Below are 25,738 nucleotides of genomic sequence, written 5' to 3'. Positions count from 1 at the left end.
AGCACGTGAATGGATCCTTGGGACTTCGCTGGGATTACTTGTGTGCTTAAACTTACTGCTTAAGCATCTTACCTGATCAAAGCCTTACTATGTTGTGCTTTAACAAAATACTCAGTAACAGTTGTAAGTGAATTTTATGCTGAGCAATGTAGAGACACGTGTCGTTCCAGCCCCAAATTCGAAACTGCTAGATAACAAGCTTCTTGTATCAAAGCGGAGTATACTTTAGTATCAAAGTAACAAATGACTTTTAAAACTTACCAGCAGAAACCATATGTAGGTATTAGTGTAGATTATTATTTTACATCTGTAACGTACATCAAAGATCTCACTTTTCCCCAGCTCGTGCAGGCAGACGACAGCTATTAGAGGAGAGAGAGACACACCAAGTAGTTCTCCCGGAATCATTGACATTATTTGATCCACAGTGTGACAGTGAGGAGCACTTCCACTGAAGGACTTGTTAAATGCAGATATAAACACATTGCCTTGGTGAATGTCTCCAGCTGCTAAGAGTACAGGCTCTGATAAACTTTTTAATTTGAATGGGAAACCTCCAGTGAACGATGCCGGATAGTGTCGCTGTGTGATAAATACTGTAATCAATGTTCCTCAGTTCTTTAGAGGCAGAAGGTTACCTAAACCAGTCCTGCAACATTGGCGTTGTCTGTAATAGGTTATTAGTGTCAATATTTGAGCATATTTAAAATAGGAAGCTTGAGAGTCAGAGGTTGGCTCCTACACTTACCTGTGTGTTTGAAAGTACACCGTTAATACTAATAAAAATTAAATCAGCTTAGTGGCTTTTGTATCACTGTATTGTATTGGCTTGAACAAACACTGTCTGAGACTCAGGCTGGGGAAGAGAGTCATCCTGCCCCGGGATGTCCTGCTTGTGCTTGGTTTTGTCCTGGTAAAGTGAGCGGTGTCTTACAAGGCCATTTTGTATTCGGGTCATTTTGGTGGTGCTACACCACTTTGCTGTAATCCTGGGAGATTAGGGAAGGCTGGGCACGTGCTGGTGCATTTAGAAAGGCGAGTGATTAGGGTTAGCCCAGTGGTTTTGTGAAAGCTCTTTGTGCTGACGTGGACAAAGTAGAAACCCGGAGTCGATGGCGTCCCTTGCAGAAGGGAGGCAGTGCTGTGCGGTCCCCCCCACCCCACTGCGGCGGCCGGGCTGCTTTCAGCCAGCTTGCCTGGGGTGGATGGGGAGGACAAGCGTGAAAGCACCCCAGAAAACTAGGGTGGGTGTGCTGGGTTCAAAGGGAGGCTGAAGGGCTTGCCTTGGAGATAAGGGAAACCTGAGGATAAACAGCCAAAGCATTTCTCTAGGTGGCAGCCTCCTAAAGGTGCCCTGCAGGATTTTGGCAGCCATCTGTTTTGCGTGGAAGTGTGGAAAATCTTTCGTGAGGATTGTTTCTTATTTGCAATGCAATTACAGTGGGTCTTAGCGTAGTGGTGGCTTGCCAAGGGAGAAACTGAAAGTGTTCCTTAATGCAGGTTGTTACTTAGACTAAAATCTCTGTGTGTTCTTGTTTCTCTCCGACTTTCTTAAAAGTCTTACTACTATGCTGTCACAGAAAACGTGCCCAAGGGCAGAGTTATAAAATGGCAGTGCTAGTTTCTTCTAAAGGCACAAGGCCCTCCGTGTTTCAAGGCAGACTCTCTCTGGAGGAGGGTGAGCTCAGAGCATCCTACCACTGCTATTTTGTTCCCCCTGCCACGAAAAACTGCAGTTCCCATGTTAGCGCTGGAAAAGGGCCACAGCCTCGCCAGGTCCCAGGGCAGGAGGTGCATCCAGGTCCCGCAGCACTAGCGAGTATCCTGATAAAGGCCTGCCTGATAACACAGCGCTCAGGGAGCTGGAGGGTTTTTTTGATGTGGCTTTTCTTGGGGCTGACAATATGTGTGTAGCACAGTCATTCAGGAGCAAAATAAAGTGTTCAAGTAATGTGCACAGTCATTCAGTTTTCAGTAGTGCTGGCTCAGCACACCCTGAGTTAAGTGAAGATTATGCTTAACCTTTTATTTGCTCTTTTTTTTGTACTCCTACAAACTTAGACTGTTCTTTTCTGTTACAATTTCCTGAACATTGCCACACACTAAGCTTGGAAAATGAGGTGCATTTAGCCAATTTATGGCCTGACATATGTTAATTAACATTAATTACCTGCTTGAATAGTCCATTTAGCACTTATTATTAAAAAGTGGCTTGTCTACAGAAGGGGATTTTCCTTCAGAGTGAGATGTTTTGTTCTAACTTGCCTCAGACAAAGTCAGGATGGGGTATCCCGTGCTTCTCTGCATGGCTATACCAGTTTCCTGATGTTCAGTTGTGTGTGTAAGACATAATTGCACCACTGACAGGCACTGACTCCTTGCCCATGTGTGTATGACATTTATTTGACATCGGCTTAGCTTTCCCAAGCAAACCAGTGTGTTTACAAGCGGTTTTTGCTAGTATTGGGTACAGCTCTTGCTCCTCTGATTGAGGCAGCTGGAGAAAGAGCCATGCTTCTCAGTTTGCCAGGAGCTACAGGGAGATCTGGAGTGATGTGGCCCCAGCCCCTGTTTGGGGTGGAGGGATAGGAAAAGCTCAGGTGTGCAAGGCTGGGGGGGGTGTGTAGAAGTTGCTGGGGTGCACTGTGCTGCCCTGCAGGAAGGGCGTCTTCAACTCTACATGGCCGAGGGTGACAGACCTGGAGGCTCCTGCAGCTGTGGAAAGCAGGCCACCACTGGAGTGGAGCATGGTCTCCAACCACAGCAGGTTATGTCTTGCAGTATTCATCAGCCACATTATCTAAGTTATCTCCTGGGCAATGCATTGGGCGAGGGTTGTCACAGGTCATTGGTCTAAAACCTGTGAGATGAGGGGAGTAACAAACAGCACTCGTTCAATTTCCAGATACCAATATTTAAAAAAAAAGAATTTCCATTCGTCAATTCCCCATCCCCCAGTTCCTCATTCCTGTCTTGGGAGACTCCAGGGACGTTATGTCCTGCTTCACCTTCTCCGTCCTTCCCTTTGTATCACCAGCTGGGGGGGAGTTGCATAGTGCATGGGGTGCCTCTGTGGGAAATGGAAGGCTGGCTCCTAACTGTGCAGGGCATGTTGCAGAGTGTAGCTGCACTTCGGCTGGGAATACAGCATGGAGGCGATTAGGCTACAGGACTGACAAAAGAGCAATTTCAGGGCAGCGTAAGGGGTTGGGAACAAGCGAATGATTGCGTTAGTGCTCTGCCTCATCCCCATGGTGAAACAGCAAGGGAGCTGCCTTTCAGTGGGGCTGGAGGGGGAGAGCTTCGCTGTGTCACCATTGCTTTTTGCCAGAATGGTTCTGCCTGATGCTGTGCCTGGCTGCGAGGTCTGGGAGGAGCCAGTCTTGGTCTGCAAAGCCAGAGTCCTTTTTCTGGGCCACCCCCCTTGCATGTTTGCTCAAGGACTGACATGCTCCTAATCCTGCTTTGCAGGGAATTTGAGGCAGGTCAGGAGTTAACAGCATTGGTGTCTTGTTAATAACACTCTGTGTGTGTCCTACCTGGACTTTGCTTATTGGGGCAATTTTCTCTTATCTGTACACTGGTACCTGTTAAAAATAAAGGCTATTTAAATACTTCTACTGATACAAAACACCTTTGTAAGATTTCACTGTCGGAGAAATTCCTTTCTGGGGATTTGTACTGATAAAGAAATGCCTTGTGAAAATTAGCTCTTATAACAGACTTGTGCTAACGAATTGGATGGATTGCTGGCTCAGTCGCGACATGCTATGTATTTAAGAGCTGAATTATGAAATGCTTTGAACATGCATATGCATAAACATGAACATGTTTATTTGGCAAGGTATCATTTTGCTTTTCTTTTTTATTTTTCCCCTACTGGTGAAGTTGCCACTCACTACATGTAGAGGGATGTGTGAGGGAGGTGCGCACTGGGACAAGAGGGCCAAGGCAGCCTGCGGATCATTGCTGGAGGGCTGGAGGAAGGTCCACTTGAAGCGAGGGGGACGGCGTGTGGCACCGACAGCTTGTCTTCAGGGCCTTTGCAGCTTGTGCCTCCAGGCCCCCCAGTTTTGGGGCGGGAGGGGGAGGAGGCTGCTTGCAGCGGGTTTGGGGCTCTGCATGTGCAACCTCCATCTGCTGCGCGCCTGAGTGCTGCTGGTGGTCGGATGCGTTTCCGTGGGGTGAGTCACTGGATCATGCCACTTCTGCATCCCTTCACCCACTGCCTGTGCTGAGGTGAAGGGTGGGTCTGTGCTGATGTCTCCATGCCAAAATTCTGTTGAGAGCTCCGGAATGAGGGCAGGGGGCAGGAGTGCTGCCAAAGGTGCCGTTTTTCTCCGTTGACACCTACCTCTCAGGCTGCCTTCACGCTTTGTGTTGTGGGTCTGCCTGGAGGCTGTTCGTAACCCAGACCTCAGCCTTGCAGTGCCTTCAGGCCAGCCCACCTCCCCATCCCTGGCTTCGGAGACCTTCAGCTCTCCCTAGGGAGCAGTGGAGGCCATGGGCAGGCCCAGGTTTGTGACCAGTGGGTGGGACGCAGTCCTAGGAAAAAGTTTTGGGTAGGTTTGCTGGCTCCTGAGTTGCCTGAGTGGAAAAGGGCAGGTCCAGGCTGCTTGCCAGCATGTGAACAGGGAGGTAACGCGTGCTTATCCCGACCCCAGAGGAGTGGGAGACAGCAGATAAGTCGGAAGGCTGATGAGGACAGGCAGTGGTCTGCTGGGGGAGGACAGATAGAGGAGCACCCAAACACACCAGCACACGTCTCCTTGGGCTTCACTCTGCCTCTGGCTGCTGTGACTGCTCAGTTTGTAGTGGGAATGAAAACTGGTTTGCATGGATGCAGCCTGGTTTATGATGGTGCAACTTTCATGGGTAGATGAAGTGAAGAGAGCAGGGTCTGAGTCTTGTCCCTGCTAAAGGCCATGTTAAAGCAGCAGTGGGGCTCTCCTACGGTGCTGCAGCAGCATGCATTTGCATTAGTGTAAGTAAGACTCAAACCAATAGTGCTTAAAATCCCGATTGCAGCTGAGTCTGAACTCCCTGCGAGGATTGAGCGTGACCAGGGAGTGTTTGTTACAGTGTTTCACTTAAGTAAGCAAAGCTTTATTGAAAAACATGTTAATTACCTAATAATATTTTAATGCAAACTACTCTCCTAGTCTAGACAGCAAGCACCTCTGATATTGTAGATGATTTGCCCTTATAACTTAGTGCTTTCTCATGCTGTACCGTGTTGGTTTCTACACTTTTTCCAAAATAGGATGCAGAAGAATAAATATATTATTCTAAAAAAATCATTTTAGGACGCGACTTCCAGGGATGTATTTGTTTTATCTAGAATGTGATACCTACCTAATATATACTCCAGTTACATGTCAGTGCTCTTAAAACCTCTGCTGCATTTAGTTTTTTTTTTCTCTCCAAGCTAGCTCTTAAAGCAGCTATTTCAGCTCTCCGAAGACACGTTATGACCAAAGTTAGCACCATTTTCTCACATGAAATTTGCAGCATGAACATACCTTTAAATATGAGACTTAATCCAGATCAAAAGTTTCTGACTTTGCCAGTAGTTGTGAAGTTAGGCTGTGAACCTCTATCTTATGTAAAGATATTTGCTAGTACTTCATGGAGGATTTATCAGTTTCATATATAAAGTTCTAGATATGCTTAGTACATAAAATTTGGTGTCTGATAAGTGAGAACAGTGCTCAACAAAGAATGTCTTTGTGTCAGACTCTCACAGGCTCCCACATTATCACCTTTTTAGCTGATTGGTTTTGTGCTGAGAGCGGTGATGTGGTTTCCTGAAAGCCTATAACCTACTGTTTGTTCTGCAAAACTGCTCTGGACCTTAACTAATTTTCAGAGAATGTTTTTTTTCCAGGAATTCGTAGGAGAAGGTGACGCCAGTTCAAGTCGTGTCCTGAGATGCTCGTAAGCTGAGACACGTAGAGCCGCTGTCCCCGCTTTTGTGCAACATGATCTGTTGTGTTTAAAAGTTTCACTGTATGGGGAACTCAAAACCATTTGTCTGCGATGTCAGGTTTCAGAGTGAATGGTGCTTCTTTAAGTATTCATCGAGACCACAATGGGAGGCTGCTGGTCCTACGATGCCTTTGTGAGAGAACTGTGTTGGCACGAAGAACGATGCTGCCACTGAGGAGCTGTAAAAACTGCAGCATTTTGTGAATCTTGTTCAAGCACCTTCTGCTTTTGTGTAGCCTGAGCCATATATGTGGCCCAGATAAATGGGCTACATCTAAAATCTTCGATTTGCAAATGGAAGTCATGTCAGAGCTCTGCATGGATTGGGCTGGAGGTTTCCAGCCTAGTTTGTGCAGCAGCCAAAAGCTCCAAACCTAATATTATTATTTTCATTGTGATGTTGACAGTGTGATTGCACTTCCCATAGCATGTTGAGATTTATTTCTTGCCCCATTGCTCTTACAGCCTGGTTAATGCATGGCGAAAATACTTCTGATTAAAATTTACTGGAAGGTTTGCACACTTGGAGTAGGAGAGAAATCTTTTATGAGGAGCTGTTTTTTATAAAGCTCAGGGGAAGGGAGCCATGTGCTTAAGAAGGTATTTGAAAATCAATAGTGAGGCCATTTTACATACAAAAAAACAGGGAAAGTGTGTAGGCCATAAGGTAGAGGCATACGGGGCTGGAAGGAGGAAAGATTCTGTAACTAGCAGTAGGGAGTAAATCAACCTGATATATGTTCATAGACATCTGATGTCTACTGGGCCTAGTGGGGTAGCTTGGAGCAGGTGGAAGAAGCATACTGTTTACCTAATTAGGAACATAAATAAAATCTTTCCAACATTTTTTTAAATTAAAATGCGTTTGAAGCATATGTCAGACTTCTCATATCCAGAAAAGATCTCTAAAACCCTGCCGTTCCCCAGGGAGGCTGTTTCTAGCCCACCTTCTTCAGGGCTCTGACTGTTAACAGGTCCTCCTGGTTGGAGGCTCGAGTGGGACGTACATTAGCAGTCGGAGATGCTGTGGTTCTTCTTGAGCGCATCCATACTTCTCTTTAATCAGTGGGAAAAAGTCTATCATTTGAGCAATAGACCAGGGAATTGGAAAAATCAAAGAAAATGGTTATGGTTGAAATAATTGAAGATAGGATTTCACCTCTATATATTTATTGAGAAGTCAGTGATTGTAGGGAGCAGAGCCTGGGCTGCTGTACAGTCACAGCAGCTTCTTATCTTCAGTGTATTTTAGACACCGAGGAGACAAAGATGATGCTAATTGCAAGAGAAACTACTTAACTGCTTTGTATTATGTGTGAAATGAAGGAGGAATAATGCTGATTGAATGACCTATTTTGACTTTCTCAGTATAATATGTTTAATGTTTTAGTCTTTTTCTGGACAGTGAATTACAATTTTATCAAATCCTGCTGGAAATGAATATGTTGCTGGGCAAAGTATTTTGTCCTCGCAGTTTTAACCACAGAGGTACCCCTTGCTGCTTGACTTGGTGGCAGGAGTTTTCTCTTTTGGCTGGAAAGGTCTTTTGCTGTGCAGCATAGCGACAGCAGGGTTTTTTTAATACAAAATAGGGACCTGTCAGGAAGAATATAAAATAGGGCACTGAAGGAGTCTAATTTAGAAGGAGAAAGGGCATAAATCTCCACCTCTTTCTGATGTCAGAAGGCCAAAGTACAGCAGAAACATTTCCCTGCTTGTAAAATGCTGGTCCTGATACCAGAGAAGTTGTTCTGTTAAAGGCACAGCTGTATCTAACCTCCTTACAAGTTTTTTGACTTTATTTTCAGTGTGTAACTGGGTGTTGTGTAAGGGGATTCGTAGACGATGAAGTGCCTCCGTTAGGGTTCTCGCTGCTTATTGTGCTGTTACAGAAATTGTTTGCTGTTTTGGACCAGTGTCAGCCAGAGTAATACAGAGTAAGTCCCAGATGAATGTGGGTGGTGAAAGGAGAAAAATAACTTCAAATAAAGAGGGGTATTATAAACTGAGCAGCCAGTGTTGATCCTATGGTGCTGAAAAATGGAAGCAGGAAAAATAGTCTTTTTTTTTTTCTTTTTCTTTTCTCTTTTTTTTTTTTTAAAAGACGGAAAATCTTAGCTGAAAAGTCTGTTCTGATCAGTTTGGTACCCTGCTTAAAATCGCAGCAAATTGGCATCGGTGCAGCAACACTGTGAAGTATTGAGAGGGAGAACAGAAGTACAAACAAGACTCCAAAACTTGAGAGGATCTTCAGATTCTTTGTCCATTTAGGACAAAATGACCTGTAGCGTCACTTGCAGCTGCTGGATCCAAGAGTATAAATAGTGAAAAGAACACTGATTTGGCCAGGATAAAATGTTCACTTTGGGTTTTTCCAACAGCTGTGTCAGAACTTAACCCTGGCAAGAGCTTCTCACATGTCATTTTTTATTCAGGCTCGTACTAAGCATGTGGAATGACAATGTTCTCTAATTGAAGAAAAAACAAAAGGAAAAAAGTAGTAAATTAAGAAATATTTTGGATTTGGTATCCTCTCAGCCTGAAGGAAAAACAGTTTGCTTGAACAGTATGATAGCAGTTGTTTGAGAAATTAAGTATGGATTTCCTTCGATTGTAGTTGAATCATGACATCTTACTAAATTTATCCAGTCTCAAGTACCTGGTTTCTGGTTTGACATTTTCATTGGATGGTTGTGGTTGTTTTGTGTTTGTTTTTTTTTTTTTTTTTTTTTTTTAAAAGCCCTGCATGGACTGAGAGATGATAGTTTCCTAATTTTCCGCAGGAAACTGTACCGAGTAATGAACCACTGATTCTTCGGGTGGGTATGGGCATACGGGGGCCAGCAGCTTTCTCCCTAGAAGCACTGTGATACAGCAGGTGGGTTCAAGCAATGCCAGTGATGGACCTTTCCAGTTTTCCAGGAGCAGACAGGGAGTAGGAAAGTTGGATTTCGCATAGCTTGGCTGTTAACTGCAGATCACTGGAGTATCTCTGTGGATAGTTCTCACTGTTCAGTGAAGTGCTGAGCAGAAGTACTAAATAAGAGCATACTTCATTTATATGAAAATCTACAACGAAAAAAGTTCCAATATAAAAGCTGAGTGCTTGAGAAGTACGAAACGTCAGAAATAAAGTTGCCTCTAATGCTTGAAATTACTTCTCATGCTGGCTATGACAGTGTTGTTAGTAACAACCTCACATACTCTGTCCACCCGCAGTCTCCTTGTCAGGCTGGGTGCTTCAGGGGGTATTCAGGGTTTCGGCTCATCCCCCGTGATCACTGCGTGGGCCCTGTGTCATATTTGTTGCACTCAGCTCTGGGTAAGGAAATACGCCCTTCCTGGTGTGTTTGTCTGTGTCATTCACCTCCCCAGTATCTGTGGGCTTCCCCAAAGAGCACTGTCCCAGCCCTGCATTCTCTTCTCCCCTCCCCAAGCTCCTCGCCCCCCATGGTCTCCCGTCTCAGCCTCCTTCCCTGTGATTGCCGGTCCTGCTCCATCCCTCCTTCCTTTTCCTGTGAGCTCCCATCCCTCTGCCCACCTCCCTTGGTTTTCGTATCTGCTCTGCTTGTCCAGCTTGCCTGTTTTTTTGTCCAGATCCTGGCTCCACATTTCTCTGCTGCCCCAGGATTCCCTGTTTCCCATGTCTTACCTGTCCCAGGCTGCTTATCCTGTTTCTAATCCCGGTTTCAGTTCAGGTTGCAAAGGTATTAGTGACCAGGAACAGAGTTTTATAGTAGGAAGTGTTTGACAATATAAGGTGCAGGTGGGGCTCACAGCACCACCTATAATTTACAACATTGTTTATTTTTTTTAGCTAATCCACCCTTAGGTAAGCAGTCCTGGTGCTGTCAGCATGCAAATCCTTAGTCATTTGGGTAGTGCTACTCCCTCTGCTGATACTGTGTACAGAGAGGTTGCTCATTTGTGTAAGAGATGGAGGATCCAGCGTTAGAGAGACTTCGATCCCTGTTTTGGTGTGGCCTGAACTAGACAGCAAACAGTGTCGTCTGAGATTATACAGTTCATAGGGCTACTGAGCTGTCCCTAAAATATTTAATGGTGCATGCAGTAATTGCTTTCATTTCCATGGTGAGGGGCTGTTCCTTTTTCTTTCCCTGTTGGTGAGAAAAGAGGAGACGTACAAGTTCCTCACTGATAATATCTAAGACAAGAAAGTGTACAGGCTGTAGTCACACCATATTCTGGTAGATGCCCTCTGACTTGGTGTATTTAGACTAGAAAATATAAAGAGCCTTTTCCTTACCTAGCTCCATGGGTTGCTTGTATCTTTTGCCTCTGCTGCTAAACTTCATGCCTGGACTTTAATGATTCTGGTAAATGCTTCTACATGTAGGTGGGAAGCTGATTAGAGGCTTTTTGTAATCAGAATTAGACCGAGAAAATCATACTGAATTGTTGCTTAAAACTGCAAGGTGATGCCTTGGAGCGTGGGAGAATGGTCGCCTTTGCTGCTTTCACTGTCAGCAGGCAACTTCCAATGGACTTGGTGCTAGATCAAGTCATTTAACCTTATATTGACCTTTTAAAGAGCTTATGCATAGAGCGTGCAGTTTATGAGTCCCTTGTTCCTTTGTGATGAAGTTCGAAACTTTCATCAGGTGACAGGGTGGCCTGTCCTCTTTCTATTACAATACAATGCATGCAAACATGCATTGCAACAAATAGTGCAAGGGCAAATCTAGCATGCCCTGCTTCCCTTCTTGCAAGAGAAATCTGCGGTTCATTCTCCGCCACTGCTCCGTAAGCCACTTCAGCAGCTTGGTCTGCTGAGGGGCTCACTGGTGGTGGCTGATACCTTTCAGGTACCACGCTTCAGTTTCCCAGGCTATTGATAACAGTTGTTTAGTCACTCTCTGGGTCATGATGTACGGGGATTTTTTGATGGTTGTGGTGACCTTGGGGGGGAATTAGACTGGATGTAATGTTTCCAAGAATTGGAGACGCCTGTGCCATTGAGCTGGTGCACATTGCTGAATCAATTACTAGCATTGGCAGGATTTTGCTTTAGGGGAATCTCACAGCTACATCACAGTCTTGTTATTAGTAGATTATTGTTAATTGCTTTTAATACAGAGCCAGATATTTGCAGGGAGGAGGGACCTTAAATAGTTGGTTTCTGTGCAGTATTTTCCCTGTGTGCAGCACTGTTGCAGGGCGTACCCTGGCACTGTATCTCACTTCCATTTTCGGGAAATTTTTATCAGCTCCTGTGTGGAAATATAGATTTGGTGTAGAGTTGTCATCCTCAGGATGAGCCTCAGGAGTCACCATGTGGTGTCCTGACCTCCTCCAAAACCAGTGGTGACAACTGAAACTCTCTGCATGGAGATTTTGTAACTTCTTTGTAATGTGTTGAATCGTGATAAGGGGACTTGGCACGTTTGTAACTCGGGCTGCTGTGGTGTAGGCCCCTGGTGAGTTTTTGCAGAGGGGCTTCCCAGCGAGCCCCTCCATTTTCGTGTGCAGCCGCCGTCTAAATCCAGGTCGCCAGCCTCTCCTGCACCCGTCGCAGTCAGGTGGCGTGGAGCAGTCATGATGCAATGTGCTCAGGCGCTTTTGATTTATGACCTGACAGATTGTGAATGTGCCTCTTCGCAGGTGACGAAGAAATGTGCCGCGACCCCGCTTCACCAGCACAAGCTTTGAGCCACGCGGTTTTGCTCTGCGAGATCGGTGCCAGGCTTAGGGCTGCCTCCCCCTTTTGCTTTTCAGGTTTCTGCCGGAGCAGCGCGGTGTTTTTGCAGGCCTGTCGCTGAAGTCACTGGGAGCCCTCTGTGGAAATGCAGTCCCCCTAATTCAGCTGGTCCGTTGTTTATTGTGTTTGTAATTGACTGTCAAAGTGTTGCGTTTAATTCAAATGCTGGTAGGGTTTTCCTCAAAATGCCTGTGGAGTGTTAAGCCAGTTAGGAGTTACAAATGTAAATATGTTTACACAAAAATGAGGAATGCATGAAAGCTGGCATTGCTTAAGCAGCCAAAAGCAGCGTCATTATATGCTAGAGGGACACTGAAAATGTAGGTTGCCGGAATGCGCCTCCAGAAGTAAATCCCAACCAGAAGCGCTTGCAGTCCCTGCCTTCTAATGCACCGTCTGTCTGCTACGGCTGCTGAGGCGACATGGGGGAGAGGGCTCAGGAGTCTGTGGGCATCCTCGTGGAGTTTTATAGGAAAGTTTGAAATGCCGAAGAGAAGCGTTGGCTGTATCTTAATGGGTCCTTGTTTTAGGTTTTCCCAGGCAGTAGCAATGTAGCTGGCAATTGGGGGACCTCTGACGCTACTGTTTCATAACTGAAAGTTAGGCATTTTTCACAAGCTGTCCTATTTTGGGTTGTGAGTGCGGGCACACGCACACACACACATACACACCCCCCTCGCACACCCCCCCAGCACATTGTTTACTTCCTCTGTAAGTTCTGGGACATTCAGTACTAAGGAGCATGATACGCTTGCATAAACACCCCAGCCAGATTTATCTCTCAAGCCTATCTTTCCTTTCCCATCTTGGAAAGTGATTAATCTGCAGCACACATTTTGTTCTTTGATTGCAGGGCATTATTCTGTAATCATTTACAGTTTTGCAGAGCCGTAGCACTGGCTTGATGGAGTATTTCTGTCGCGTAGCCAGCGCTGTCGGCTGCATAACGCGGAGGAAGCATTGCTGTGCAGCTCTGTGTCGTGTTAAAACTGTTTTGTTTTTACATTGCGTGCTTTCTGTGCATTCAAAAAATTCAAATGGACATATTTAAAGTGCAGGTAAGTTTCTCTGCAGCAATACATGCTGGGAGCTGGTTTGTAGGTTTTAGGAACAGTGTCAGTACTGCAGCATGCTGGCTGCCTGCTGAGGTTTTCCTATGCGTTTGTGCAGGGTGGAGGAGTTTAAATAACTTTTCTTTTCCATGTTGCACATCATGTATTGAAGCCTACACCAGTTAGAAATTGTCAGCCTATGTAGATACAAGAATCTCTACATATCACCTAGTGTCTGAGGAAAACAGAAAAGTGCAGAGATTGAAGGTGAATCAGAAAATCTGTCCTGTCTGTACTGCAGCGAGGCTTTTCCATGTGCCCTTTGTGGTTTTTGTTTGTTTTCCAGTGTGCAAGGAAAGGAGGTAGGAGGGGTAACAACCTTGAGTTAACATGCCGTAGGTTGAGATAAGGCTATCAAGCAGAGTTTTGTTTGATGCAAGTGTCCCAGCTGTAAAACACTTTTTATTTCATTAAAAAGGTGTGAGAAGTAGGTAGAAAAAAATTCAAAGAAAAACACGTGACTTTGGTTTCTGACATGTCGGTAAGTTTATTTTTGCATTGCATGTGCACCTTTCTCTCTAGAAAGAAAGAGTTTTTAATGGACCTGAAGTTGGTAGGTCCGGACCAGTCATCCATGCCAATGAGCGTCTTGTTCCAAAGAGTCTCAGAGAGCTGGCCTACACACCATGTTGGACAAAACACTTCTCTGTCACCTTATGGCAAACCAAACCCCTGTAGTTAGAAGCCACAGATGTACTGCGTGCAAAGACCAGGGAAAACTGAGGGCATTGCAGGTGTAGAGTGCCTGTTAAATGAGATGTCCAGAGGATCCCATGCCAGAAGTCAGGACAAAAAAATCTTCCAGCAGCCTGCCCTGTCAGTCTGATCTTGAGGGCAGGGCAGGGCAAAGGAGAGGGTTTCCTCTGACTACAAATCCAACAGTTGTTTTAAATGGGCAGGTGTCAGAAGAGTACCCTGCTCTGCCTCGGGGACCTGAGAGTGCTGGGCCAAGAGGAGCACGATCTCCAGCAATGGGCTTTGGAGCAGGGAGAACAGGCCCACTCATTTACTGACATACAGGGGTATCTAGAGCGTCTGGTCACAAATTTCACTTCTCCATCCTAGAAGGGCAAATTTCTGTAAAGTCCTCATGCAAATTCCTTAATTATGAATAAAGGGGAACTTAAAAGCAAGGAGAAGGAAGACTAAGGTTCTTGTGAAACAACAGCTGTTTAGGAAAACTACTGAATTGTATGAGGAAGTGACAGGTTCAGAGTGTGTGTATTTATCAAGGTATCCAACTGTTTGGTTGAGCTCAACCCTAGGATTAAGGTGGCTGTCCTGTAGTCATTGGAGTGGAACGTGCTGCTTGGGATCTTGAATTTGCACCATTTCCACTTCAGTGGGATGAGGCCCTTGGTTAGATCGTGTTTGAGGAAGGAGCCAGGTAAATAACATTTTTCTGCGGTTCTGAATTAGTGGCAACAGCAAGAATCTTAGCAATAGGCAACTTTCCTTAGCATCCAAGAAAGACCGAAATTACACGAACCTGTGCCAGCCACTTCTTGTACTCTGCGTTCCTCTGAAACCAAACGGAGCCGCTGCTTGTCTCCCCATGCAACTGCAGTCGTGCAGCCAATTTTAAGCATTGGTAGATGAGTGGCAGCGGCTCCGCACAGGAGGCAGAGCAGAGCGCAGTGCTGCCGAAGCGCAGCCTTGCGGTGCTAGTGCCTGTGCCCCTGTCTGGGACCTGCTGGGGTGGGTTGTGGCTCAGTGTCGGGAACAGAGCAATTTGCATCCAGTGCCCCGCGGTGGGAGCTTCCTCTTGCTGCACTTGGACGTGTGCCATGGGGTCACGAAGTCCGGGTTCAGCATTGCTCACCCCAAATCCCTTGTTGCCTCAAAATCGTTTGTAACAGTTGTATTTGTTTTCCTTTAACGGGAAGAGGTGAACCCCATTAATCTCTCTTGTTTATATCACAGTTCACACAGACTACAGCTGCCCACAGAAAGATTCCTAGGACATACTGGGTTCAGTACAAAGGAGCTTCAGACTGAAAATTTGAGGCCCCAGCCCAGCAGGCAGAAAGGAGCCTTTGCTTCGGTGTGGGTTAATTATTTGTTAATAGCTGGCTGAGTAGGCAGAGTGGTCATGGACAAGGCATGAGGCTGCTCAAGTATGTCCAGAGTAACATTTCTGAGAGTTTGGAGGGGTTTTCCTTAGCCCTCCAGAAGTGTCAGAGCTAATGTCACGCTCAAGTTACGAATCATGCAAAAGCTTTGGGAGGAAAAGAAGCTTTGGGCTTCAACATATTCAATTATGGAAGAATACATGCACTGAAAGCAAGATCTTCTTGAGTGGAATGGGTACCTCTAAGGGAGGTTTTGGATAAGGACCAGGTGCTGGAAACATCTGTGTGAACATCCCGACCACCTGCTGTGGGAGTGCAGTAGAGAGCTGCTGCTTGGAGCTCAGCTGAAGACTTAGTGTGGCCAGGGAGGTGGACCTGTGTCCGTTCCTGTGTATGGCCCCTTCAGCTCTGTAACTGTTAATACTTTTAGCTCCACACTTGCCTGGTGTGAGGGTGAATGGAAACAAGGTGTGTTTATGCGAGGAGGACCCTTTGCCAAGCTGGAAGGGTGAGTTTAGGAGGTGATGCTATGGGTTTCAATGCAGAGGAGCCATCGTCCAGACGCACAGGAGCCAGTGGCTCCTTGTCATGCATCACATCAGTAGAGAACCCCTGAGCCGTGAAAGTGTCCCAAAAGAGTGGAAGAGCCTGTCAAGTTGCAAACTACCATTTTATCCTCTTCCAGCGCAGCCAAAAAGCATGTGTGTTCTTCTTCACTCACAGAGTTTGTTTTTAGACAGAGTAGGATCCACCAGTGCCAAGCATAGCTGTTGTGCACAATTTTGACCATGATAGCTGGAGTTGGGTGAGATCTTTAGGGAGGACTTGTCCTGTGCAAGCCCCAGTAAGATATGTAATAAGCTCAGCAGAGACTGGAACCGACACTGGTGGTATCTGAGGAACAGCAGATGACAGGCAGCTCCCCTCGACCACCACCCCCCTAGCTCATTGCTGGCTTTCAATCCTTTCTTTTCCCTAAACTGTAAGGCATCAGAGATCAAGTCTTGTTTATAGGTGACCCACAAGGGAAACTGGACATTAGATTTTCAGCTTCTAACTAGGCTAACATTTCATCTCTTTATTTCATGCTAGAGGTTGGTTCTGGGTGCAGTCTTGAAAGCACCTCCTGTGCAATGTTGAACAGGGTCCGGAGAGAGGAAATGAAATCAGAAATGGAGAAAAGTTATTTTAGTCATAAATAGCTGTGGTAGGAAGGTAGATGTTTATATGTGCAATAGTACAGTACCTGCTGTGTATTTTAGGACAACCTGAGAATAGCAGCTGCGCTGAAATACTTGACAGCGAAGTCAAATATAGTTTAGGTTGAAAAAAAAAAAAAAAGAAAAGTTGCTGGGGAGGGTGGATTTGCAGCGTGAAGCCTGTTCATGTTATCTCTGCCGTGCGGCACAGAACAGCCTGTGACTCCGGTGCTTGTTTGCGAACGCCCAGTTCCCGTAATGGGATACATCCCGCTCCTATCAGCGTGGTATTGTGCCCGGGTAGACGCTCCCCCACCTCCCGAATTTCCCCGATAACTACAGGAGGCTGACAGCTTTATTTCTCCGAAGGCTGCCTTTTCTGAAGCTTGGCTGGTCTTGCAGCTGATGGACCTGTTGAGTTTTAGATCTATAAAGCTCAGAACCAGTGAAGCCGCAGGCACTAAAACCAGAGCTCTTGCTAACGTGCTGAGGTCAAAAGAATCAAAACCTGAATTAAACTTGTCCCTGAAATTTGGCTCTGAATCACAAATTCAGGAAGTTGTACATGAAAATGGGTCTGGGCACTGTTTCTTTCTTAAGAGTTCTTTGGCTAAAAATAATGTCTTGCGCTATAGTTATAAATAATACGGGCTTTTTTTTTCCTTCTCCCGTCTAATTAAATTGTTACTCTTGCCACAACGAAGGGAAAGGGAAAAGATAATAACATGAATCTGGTTGAACGAGTATGTAGCTTGCAGGTTTCAGCTAGAGTGTTTGCAGCTGCAGCCGATGCCGAATCTTGAAGCTAATGCATTTAATTGTCAAAATGAAAAGAGGGTGCTCTGGAGAGATTGGCGGTGGTTTCTGTGTGTCCATCATTTAGGAAACCCTCTTGAACGCTCACCCAAAGTAGGCTTTTCCTGCGCTGTCAAAATACAGAAGAAAGAGATTTTTATCTTACTTTTTTTTTTTTGGAAGGAAAATACAGTGTTATTTGTAAAATTGTGGTTGAACCGTACAGTAAGATGTTTTGATGGACTTTGTTGTCTTACTAAAATGATAAGCAGTGGCCATGGATAGCTCTGCCATTATAAAGAGCAGCACTGGCCAGGTTTGCTGCAGGTAAATAGTGGATAAAGCTGGAAAAATGAACCTTCCTGCATCGTGATCGCAGAGCACTGAGATGCTCTTTGAAAGCTGCATGGGCAACCTGGTCATGGCTGTCTGCCTGCTAAACAGTATCGAAGGGCAGAAGCCTGGCAAGACAGTACTTACCGCACCTATTGCTGCTTCTGTGTTAGCACCCAGAAAAGTTTTGTGTGTTTTGCTGCTGGGATTTGTCAGCAGCTGCTGGGGCCTTTTAGCAATGTTCAGGGTTTGCGGTGGATTGCAGGGGCCATCGGAGAGGCCATTTAACGCGGCGCGGCTCCTGGGAGCGCGCCGATAATGGTCAGTGAAAGCAGTAATCCCAGAGGCCTAAGGGGATAATGACAGGCAATAACATGGCTGCCAATCTTTAAGCTTAATCATGACATCTTTCAGGTAGCGAGTGCATTATTTTTCCCAAATGAGGCCATGGCAGGGGAAAAAGAAGGGTCCTAAAAAGCAGGGTACCACGATGAAGCTGGCCTGGGTGGGCGATAGAGCTGGGCAGAGGCTCAGAGACTGAAATTTGCTGTCACTTGTAAAAAAGTGGCGAGGCAGCTGCGTTATTTCACTGGCAGTGATGCAATGCTGGTGACACACCAGGACAGGAGGGACCAGCACGCTCTGTGACAGCACGGCATGTACATGGTGTCAGCCGAGCAGTGCCTCACCAGCTGACAGCTTCGACTAGTGCCGGCAGTTTGTCTAGGGCTTCGTTTTCAAGCCAATATTTGTACATAACAGCTGGCAGCATGTTTTTGAAAGTAACACATAGTTACTGCATGTGTACAATTTCCAAAACACCACCTTTGCCCCTTCTATCTGCTGTGCTTTAAGGTGTTGTAAGACTTTTTGGGGTTTTAATTGGTTTTATTACAGTGCAGACAAGGCATTTACTAATTTCTCATTCACTTGTCAACTGCTGTGCAAGAATGACAGTCTCACAGGAAAATGCCATGCTCTGATAAGGTTGTAAACAGAAAGCAGAAATTCTGCTATTCGTTTTAATGGTTTACTGTGTCGTCCTGCAGTTGTCTGCTGCCCTCCAAAAGTTAAAGGTGGCACAGGCAAAAAGAATACTGTAATATTGAAATGAAAGACCCAAAAAGAGGAAACTTAAGCATTTTTTTAAGAAAAAAAAATGCAAAGTGGGGGTGAGAGAGAAAGCTGGGTGAGTAAGTGTGTGTGTTTGTTTAAGGAACTGAATGGGTAGCAAATACTTTTTCCATGTGTGTGGAAAATGTGAGCTGGCTTTTGCAATAGCATTTTATGAGAAGAAAGATCAAGGGTTCAGGAGCTGAAATACTTATTCATAAAATGTAGGGAGCAAAGACAAGCTACTTGTTGTGCTTCTGCCCGTTTGCTGTAAGTCCAATCTAGCTGAATCATTTCTAGGAATGGAGTGGGTAACTGGATTTCCAGCCTCCTCTCTGTCCTTGGCTCCTCTCCTGCATGGCTGCTGCTGATTAGTACTGGTTGTACTGAGCTTTACGTGGAGGGTTATGTGCCTGTCCACTTGATTGCTAAAGCTTTTACCACCTTGGGATCTAAGCACAATCCACTTGAAACTGGATTAAAACAGCCAACTCGTTTTACAGAGGGTTTTTAAAAGCTATCAGGCAGCAAGCAGAAGCTGACCTGGGTGGGATTTTGATCTGATGCTGGGGAAATGAAAGGCCCTTCCCCAGCACCAGTCCCATCACCACACTCTATGTATGGTTTCCGACAAGAGCAAACCCAACCCAAGCATTTCTCTTGGTGTCCGAGGCCTTTTGAAAGGCTGAAGACATATGGTCTGCCATGTGAAGCCAAGCTATGCTGCAGGTATAACATTTATTAGTTTGGTAAATGTGATCTTTTATTTTTATCTCTGAAGAAATTTGGGGTTGGGCTCCACAAGCTGCTTGCCTGCAGGTTTTTGCCCACTGCTTCCCCCCCTACACACTGGCCGGATGATTTGAGCCCCACTGAGCTGCCAGGGCATGAATATAGGTCAGTACAGCAACCTGGGCTCGGCCGCCGCGCCGTCCCGCGCCCGGCTTTGTTTAATCTGGCGCCTTCCCAGCTCGTCTTAAATATTGCTGCGTGCCTGAAGTCGGTGCAGCTCAGCAAGGCTGTGCCGCAGAGGGGCAAGGTGGGGTTTTTTCCCCTTCTTTTCAATAAGTGTAATGGGAGGGGGAATTAAAATGGCTGTGTAGAATACTTTTGAGAACTTTGAAAGGGCGTGAGCCCCTCTGCTTTCCACAGCTTTCAGGAGGGGTTGATGCCACATCCGAGGACTAAAGTTTTTCCATCTGACAGGAGGCAAAGGGGCTCGGCTGGTGCTGCATGGCCTGAATTTGGCTCGGTTTGGTTAGAAAAGGCAGCATCAGATATCTCAGTGATAAATATAAACCCCTTTGGGCGTTAGCTAGCAAGTTTAGTATTTAGTATTTTTGAAGTTTGGTTCTGAAAAAGACACAGTTTGGAGCTTCTGTTGCTTTCTCCCAAAGGAGGGAAGTGTTTTTTTAATGGCGGTCTCGGTCCAAGTGCAAATTGTTCTTTAGCAGCAAGTGAAGGAGCTTTCTAGTGGAAAAAGGTTCTTGGTAAAACTGTCACCCTGCGTTTAACGAATGGCTTGGGAGGGCTAATGAAGTTTATTAAAAGCAATTCGTTTACCTAAACAAAGCCTGTGTGAGAATGCCATGACTGAAGGGACTGAAAACCTTCTAATGATTTTGTGGGGAGGAAAGAAAGTTTTTTTTCATCATCGTTGTTGTTTAAATGTGATTCCTCTTTGCCCCTGTCTTTTCTAGCTCTGTGCCCATTTGTGTCTGTGTGTGCTTGTGTGGTTATCAGCCCAAATGCGGTTCCAGGTCCCTTGGGGGAAGCAACCTTGCCTTGCCTTATGGCTCCGAAAGGGCTCCGCACAGCCAAAAAGATCCCGGCGATTTATGGTTACCGCCCTGTTTTTATTGCGTGCTTCTCGCAGGCTCCTCTGCTGAGGCGATGCTGCGCCAGATAAGGGACTTTTCTCCTGTTTTGGAGCAGCTGTTGTACCTCGGGGGTATTCCTACTGCCGGGGGCTGTGGGGGAGGACGCTGGCAGGCCAGGCAGAGCAGCTTTAGCCTCAATGCTGACAGCTTTCCATCCACTCTGCTTGAACCTCCCCGCTTCTGCTAGGGGCAGCCAAAGGAAAGGGGTCTGTACTCCCCAGCACGCTGTTGCAAGCACAAATAGGGGCATGCAAAGGGCCAGCATATGCTCGCTGCTGTACGTGCTTCTCCGTCGCGGTGGTGTGTGAAATATCCACCCCCATTACCCGTTCCATAGGTGCTTCCTTGCTTCGCTGGCTGCCTCCTGGCTAGCCCTGTCAGATGGATGTTTTGGCAGCTATAGCTTCAGCAAGGTTAGGGGAGCACTCGCTAAGGCTGAGGGTCTGGCTGTTGCTGCAGGGGGTGGCAAGTTGTAAAGGGGAGACAATGATCAGCCTTTGGGGCATGTGGACAGAGGTGTCTTGGGCTGGCATACTCCCCATGCAGTTTCTTGCGAGGCCAGGCTTCTCCAGATGTTTGCTCTACACCTTATCAGCTGAAGCCAAGGAGAAATTTCACCCTGCCCTTACTGATCACCTCTATGAACGTCAGTCCTTCCCTGTTTGAAAAAGCATGAATTACTGTGAAAATCGTCAAAATCAACACCAGAAGGTTTATGATGGCAAAATGATAGTTAGTGGCTGCGATTTCTTTCCTTCTTGTGGGCGGAGGCCCCCTCCCTGAGCTGCCAGGACAACGTGGCCCCAGTGTGTAAAACACTTTGGTGCTGGTACGCTGGAGTCAGGGTGGATGCTTAGGACGTAACTGCTGTCTCCATCAGGACTTCTGCAGCCTTTTGGGAGGCCTGGTGGTGGGGACCTCCCGTCTTCCCTTGGGGAGATGTCTGAGTCAGGGACTGGGGACCCATAAAGGGAAGATTGTAAATGTATGTGATACTTGAATACCTTTTTGGCTGCAGGAACTACCTTCTTGTACCTAACGCTGTCATTTAAAGGAATAAATAGCAAGAGATGAGACTGAATTGTTTTTTAAGTATTTTAAAGCTAGCCAAGATATAGATGCTCCCAAGACCTCTGGCAAAAGAAACAAAATTGTTTTTAATCTAGTGTATTAAGAGGATCAAAGGCAACCTCTCTTTTAGGAACCTTCTGCCTCTTTTTTTCCCCAACCACCTGGGGAAAGCAAACCGCTTTCTTCAGGAATAAATACTTCTTTACAGTGCTGGGACACAGTCGTCCAGTCTTCCCACCTTTGCAGCCTCCAGTCAGTACTTTATAGAGGGAGTTGTGTTCATTCTTTTCAGCCTGAGAGTTTGTTTCAAATTAATGCTGTGCTTCCACGTAGAGTCAACTCAGATCCTTTGTTATTATCTGTAATATGTGAAGCAATTAAGATCATTTCAATATTTTGCAAGATGAGCAAAATCCGAAGATGTTCCTCTCTCCTCCCAGCCTCTTCCACATTGTGCAAGCGGTTTCACTCAGAGGCTGTGTGTTTCAGGAGGTTTTCTGACTTCCTTGCATGTTGGGCCAGCAAAATTTAAATCCTAAAGGTTGAGAGGCAACTGCCTACGTGATCTTGCAAGCGTTGCCAGGTATGGGGTGATCCTACCAGGCCATTTGAAGATGGAGGATGTTGACATGGTCTTGCAGGGTGTGATTTACAGCTGTCGCCCCTCAGGTGGGAGGTGCTGGGGTAAACCAGGGCCAAATGACCAAAAGGCTCTATCCGTTGCAGAGTCCAGGCAGGTAATGCAAAAACCCGAAGGTTTCCTTTGCAATATCTTAAAAATATCATTCTGTTTAGGCAATTAAGATGTATTCAGAGCAAACATACAACGAGGTGCATATTTTGTGCATAATTTTCCTATAGCAAATATTAGTAGGTTGCCGTTATCATTGGATCACTGTTTTGGTCAGGAGCTACTTCTCCATACCAGAATGAAGGTGTATTAATAATTATATCAGTGCATAATATGCTAGTTGAAGTGGTTCCTCCTCAGCAGAAATAATTTCAGAATTCAGATTTAATGGAACGGGCTTGAGAACAGTTTTGTAAATCCCTTGCTTATTTTAGGTGCTTCTCAATGGTTAGGTTTATTTGCCCTCCTGTAACCTTTTTCTTTGTCTTCAGTGATTATTTTTGTGTGGGGTTGTTTCCTTAGCCCTGTGCATGTGGTGATCATAGTTTACTGCCCAACAGGAGTTACTTGGATTCTAAGCAGGAAAAAGGGAGAATTAATTTGTAATTGCATACTTGTCATTTTGATTTTATCCAAATACAGATGCAGGATTATGCCAGAGAAATCTTACATGTACCTAATATTCCATGTAGTTTTGGTTTAATGCAGGATGTTCTGTGTCTTCTGACTCAGAAAGGAGGGAATGAAAATTGAGTTAATGTCATAACGTGACATTAATTTTGGACTACAATTCTGTTTTTCCACAGACTCTTAAGGAACAGTGTGAACAACTTTCCCAGACAATAAAAGCACATACTGAGAAATATTTTTTTTCTCAGTTACCACGTTTAGGCATCATTTTACAGACTCTTGCTTTAGCATGATGGTTGCTCCTTCAGAGTCAGTGGTGCTGTGTGTCGGGAGAGGGTTTAGGCTGTGCTTAAACAAGTTCAGTCCAAGAAGTTACACACTTTCCCAGAAGCATCCTCTTGTTGAGATGGGAAGGGACAAGATGAGAGGACATCACTGTGTCTTGGGATGGTTCTACAGTCAGACAGGACATGTCTGTGTGTGAACGACCGTTGAGTTAAGGCAGCACAAAAGCTGGCTCATTTGAAAGGCTCTGCCGCCTGCCTCTGTGTCGGGAGCCTCTGCACTAAAGAAGAATGTCGTTTAGGAGCTGGACTTTTACTATTATTGTTTTCAGTCTGGCTCAGCGTGCTGCTGGAAAGTAGCTCAGACCTTCAGTGTGTTATGACAAGCCAACTGAAATTAATACCATATTTTTCATTGTTTTGGAGAGTGACCTCTCGTCACTTGGGAAACATAAAGGAGCTCATCTTATTTCCCCAGCACTTCTTTCTAAATACGTTCATTTTCCCTTGGTTGGGCTGAATTTATAACGCTGGAAACAAAGTCAAATGCAGGAGATTTAAAAGAGCCGGTTCTTGAACTTTTAAATTTCCCTTGAATAGACTGGGCACTTCTAAATGTCTCCTTATTTACAGCTTTTTTTTTTTTTTTTCCCCTTTCTGGAATTCCTGAACTAGATGTAGGAGATTTCCAGTATTACTGTGCTGGAAATTTATCTATGCTTTCCATGATACTTTGACAAAAAAGATCACCAATAAAACCCCAATGCCAATGCTGTATTGCTTTCCTTTTGCATTGTTAATCAATTATTTAAGTGTAATCTTAAGACATCTGATAATCAGATAGAGTATACAAACTCGCTTTATGGAATTTTTTGAATTGCACTGCATTTGTCGATTGCTGGCACCTGAATGAAGGATGACAGGGCTGACTTCCAGCGGTTGCCTTCCATCTTCCTTTGCTTGAAGGATGGGTGGCAGTGGTAACCTTGTACCCTGAACCCTCTTCTCGAGGCATTTGTTATGATAAATTTGCAAGGTGTTCTTTATTTTCTGTTTCTTTTAGAAATTACAAACAGCAGAGTAGAACTGAGTCCAAGATCTGGTATATTTTATCAGAGTGATTACCTATGGGTTTAAACATGTTGAACAACAATGGAGGAGATGCTGGTGTTCACCACTCAGTTGCCTCTCTCAGAGCTTTGGTCAGAAGCTTTAGGGAGCAAGTTAGTAGATTTTTATTACCAAAAGCACATTTTTTTGTCTAATTCTAAAATTGAAGGATGTGGTATCTTCTCTCATCAGCAACTTTTCTTAGTTAAAGCTTGTGAAGGACTCTCTGGATAATTGCGTTTTTTCTCTAACAAGGTTGACACAGTTAGGATGAGAGCTCCTTGGAGAGTTTTCCTGGAGCAGTCTGAGCCTTTGGACCCAAATCATCTTGGTGCTGATGCACTTTCTGGGAGTTAAAAGCAGAATCTTGTGGGGCTTTCAGGATCCCTGACAGCTGCTGGGGGCTGCAGCTGTCTCTGTGGTGTACATGCCCCTTGCAGTGTGTTGTACCCATATTTATGGGTTTCTAAGCAGTGTGAGCCCTGAATCTGATGGACAGAAGGGTGGACACTTGGCTGATTTATGTGAGCCAGCTTTAGCTGTGGTCTTCAAGCAAAATGTTCAGTGGAGAGTTGAGATCTTCATGTAGCTGGTCTAGCAGCTTTTTGAACATAGTTAATCTTTGCCAGATTGGTGATTATTGCCTTACGGTACCTTTCACATTGTATTTTGTAACTTATTTTTGGGCTCGAGTCCGCTGTTGTCTTGCTGTGCCCATTGTTGTAGTGATACTGGAGGCCATCCCCCGACCTGGATGGATGACATGCTCCAACACATCTGTTCTAGCTCCAGGGGCTTCTCCAAGTACTTTGAGCGACTGGACTTCTTACTTTTTAACCTTTTTCTGATGTTCTCAAATTTTCCCGACTTCCAGGGCTTTCAATTTTCCCCATCTTTCAGTAATACAGATCAGAAGCAAGTGAGCAATGGTTGTTGAAGGCCTAGGTTCCTAATCTCAGAAGAAACTTGAGCAGTAGTCCCATTTTGTCAAAGAAAACAAAAGTTGTGCTTCCCTTGCTGGACAGCAAAATGGCTGAGCTGAGCAAATCTGCTCATTAGGTTTGTGACTTGCTTCATCTCCCTCCCATGCAATTATTCACAGAAAGAAAAACTCGCATTGCATATTTTCATTCACATCATCCAAGCTTGAGGACTTGGTCTAGAAAGATTAAAGTTGTGTTCTGTGTTTGCTGCCAAGATGCTGCAATCTACTGGAGATAAAATTAATTCTTTTTTGCTGAGTGAAAATTCAAAGCTATTTATTAATAAGGAAAAGAAAATGCCAAATCTTTCTCCTACCCACCTTCTATGTGTGGGCATATGAAGGGTTCTGGTCCTGCTTTTGACTCTCTATCCCACCTTTCCAAGGGACTTTTCATTTAACTCAGCATTAGAATTAGCAGGTTTCTGAAATGGCTTTAATTTAAATGCCTTTTAGTTTAAAGTCATTCACGCTTTGTTTCCATTTGAACAGTAATGAGGAGACTTTCAGGTGTACTAGAAGAGTTGATGTCTCAACTCCTGTTGGCTTTTACAGGGATATGAAGAAAAAGCTGTTTCTGCTGTCCTTGAAAAATCTCTCTGTAAATACCTAGCATTTTGTGATGAGTTGGTGTTTCTCTCCAAGAGTCTTTGAAGCTAGTATTTTCCTGAACTTCTTACCAGAATTACCAAGCAAAGCTTTATATTCAAATATTTAAAAGATTGTAATTGCTTTAATTAGAAAAAAGACAACATGCACGTACCTGTATTTGATTTATATTACAAATACCTGTATTATCAGGTTGTATTTGCCAGAGTA

At 45.1% G+C, this 25,738-nt stretch overlaps 1 protein-coding gene across 2 annotated transcripts in view; it reads left to right on the top strand.

Annotated features, from left to right (window-relative positions):
* Positions 1–25,738, top strand: part of FOXO3 (forkhead box O3) — a 90,588-nt gene that overhangs the window by 4,974 nt on the left and 59,876 nt on the right. The window lies entirely within an intron of this gene.

The sequence above is a fragment of the Leptosomus discolor genome, chromosome 2, assembly GCF_034619465.1.
Source record: "Leptosomus discolor isolate bLepDis1 chromosome 2, bLepDis1.hap2, whole genome shotgun sequence".
Lineage (NCBI taxonomy): Eukaryota > Metazoa > Chordata > Aves > Leptosomiformes > Leptosomidae > Leptosomus > Leptosomus discolor.
Note: the sequence above shows the minus strand (reverse complement) of the source record. Positions and strands in the feature narration are given on the sequence as shown.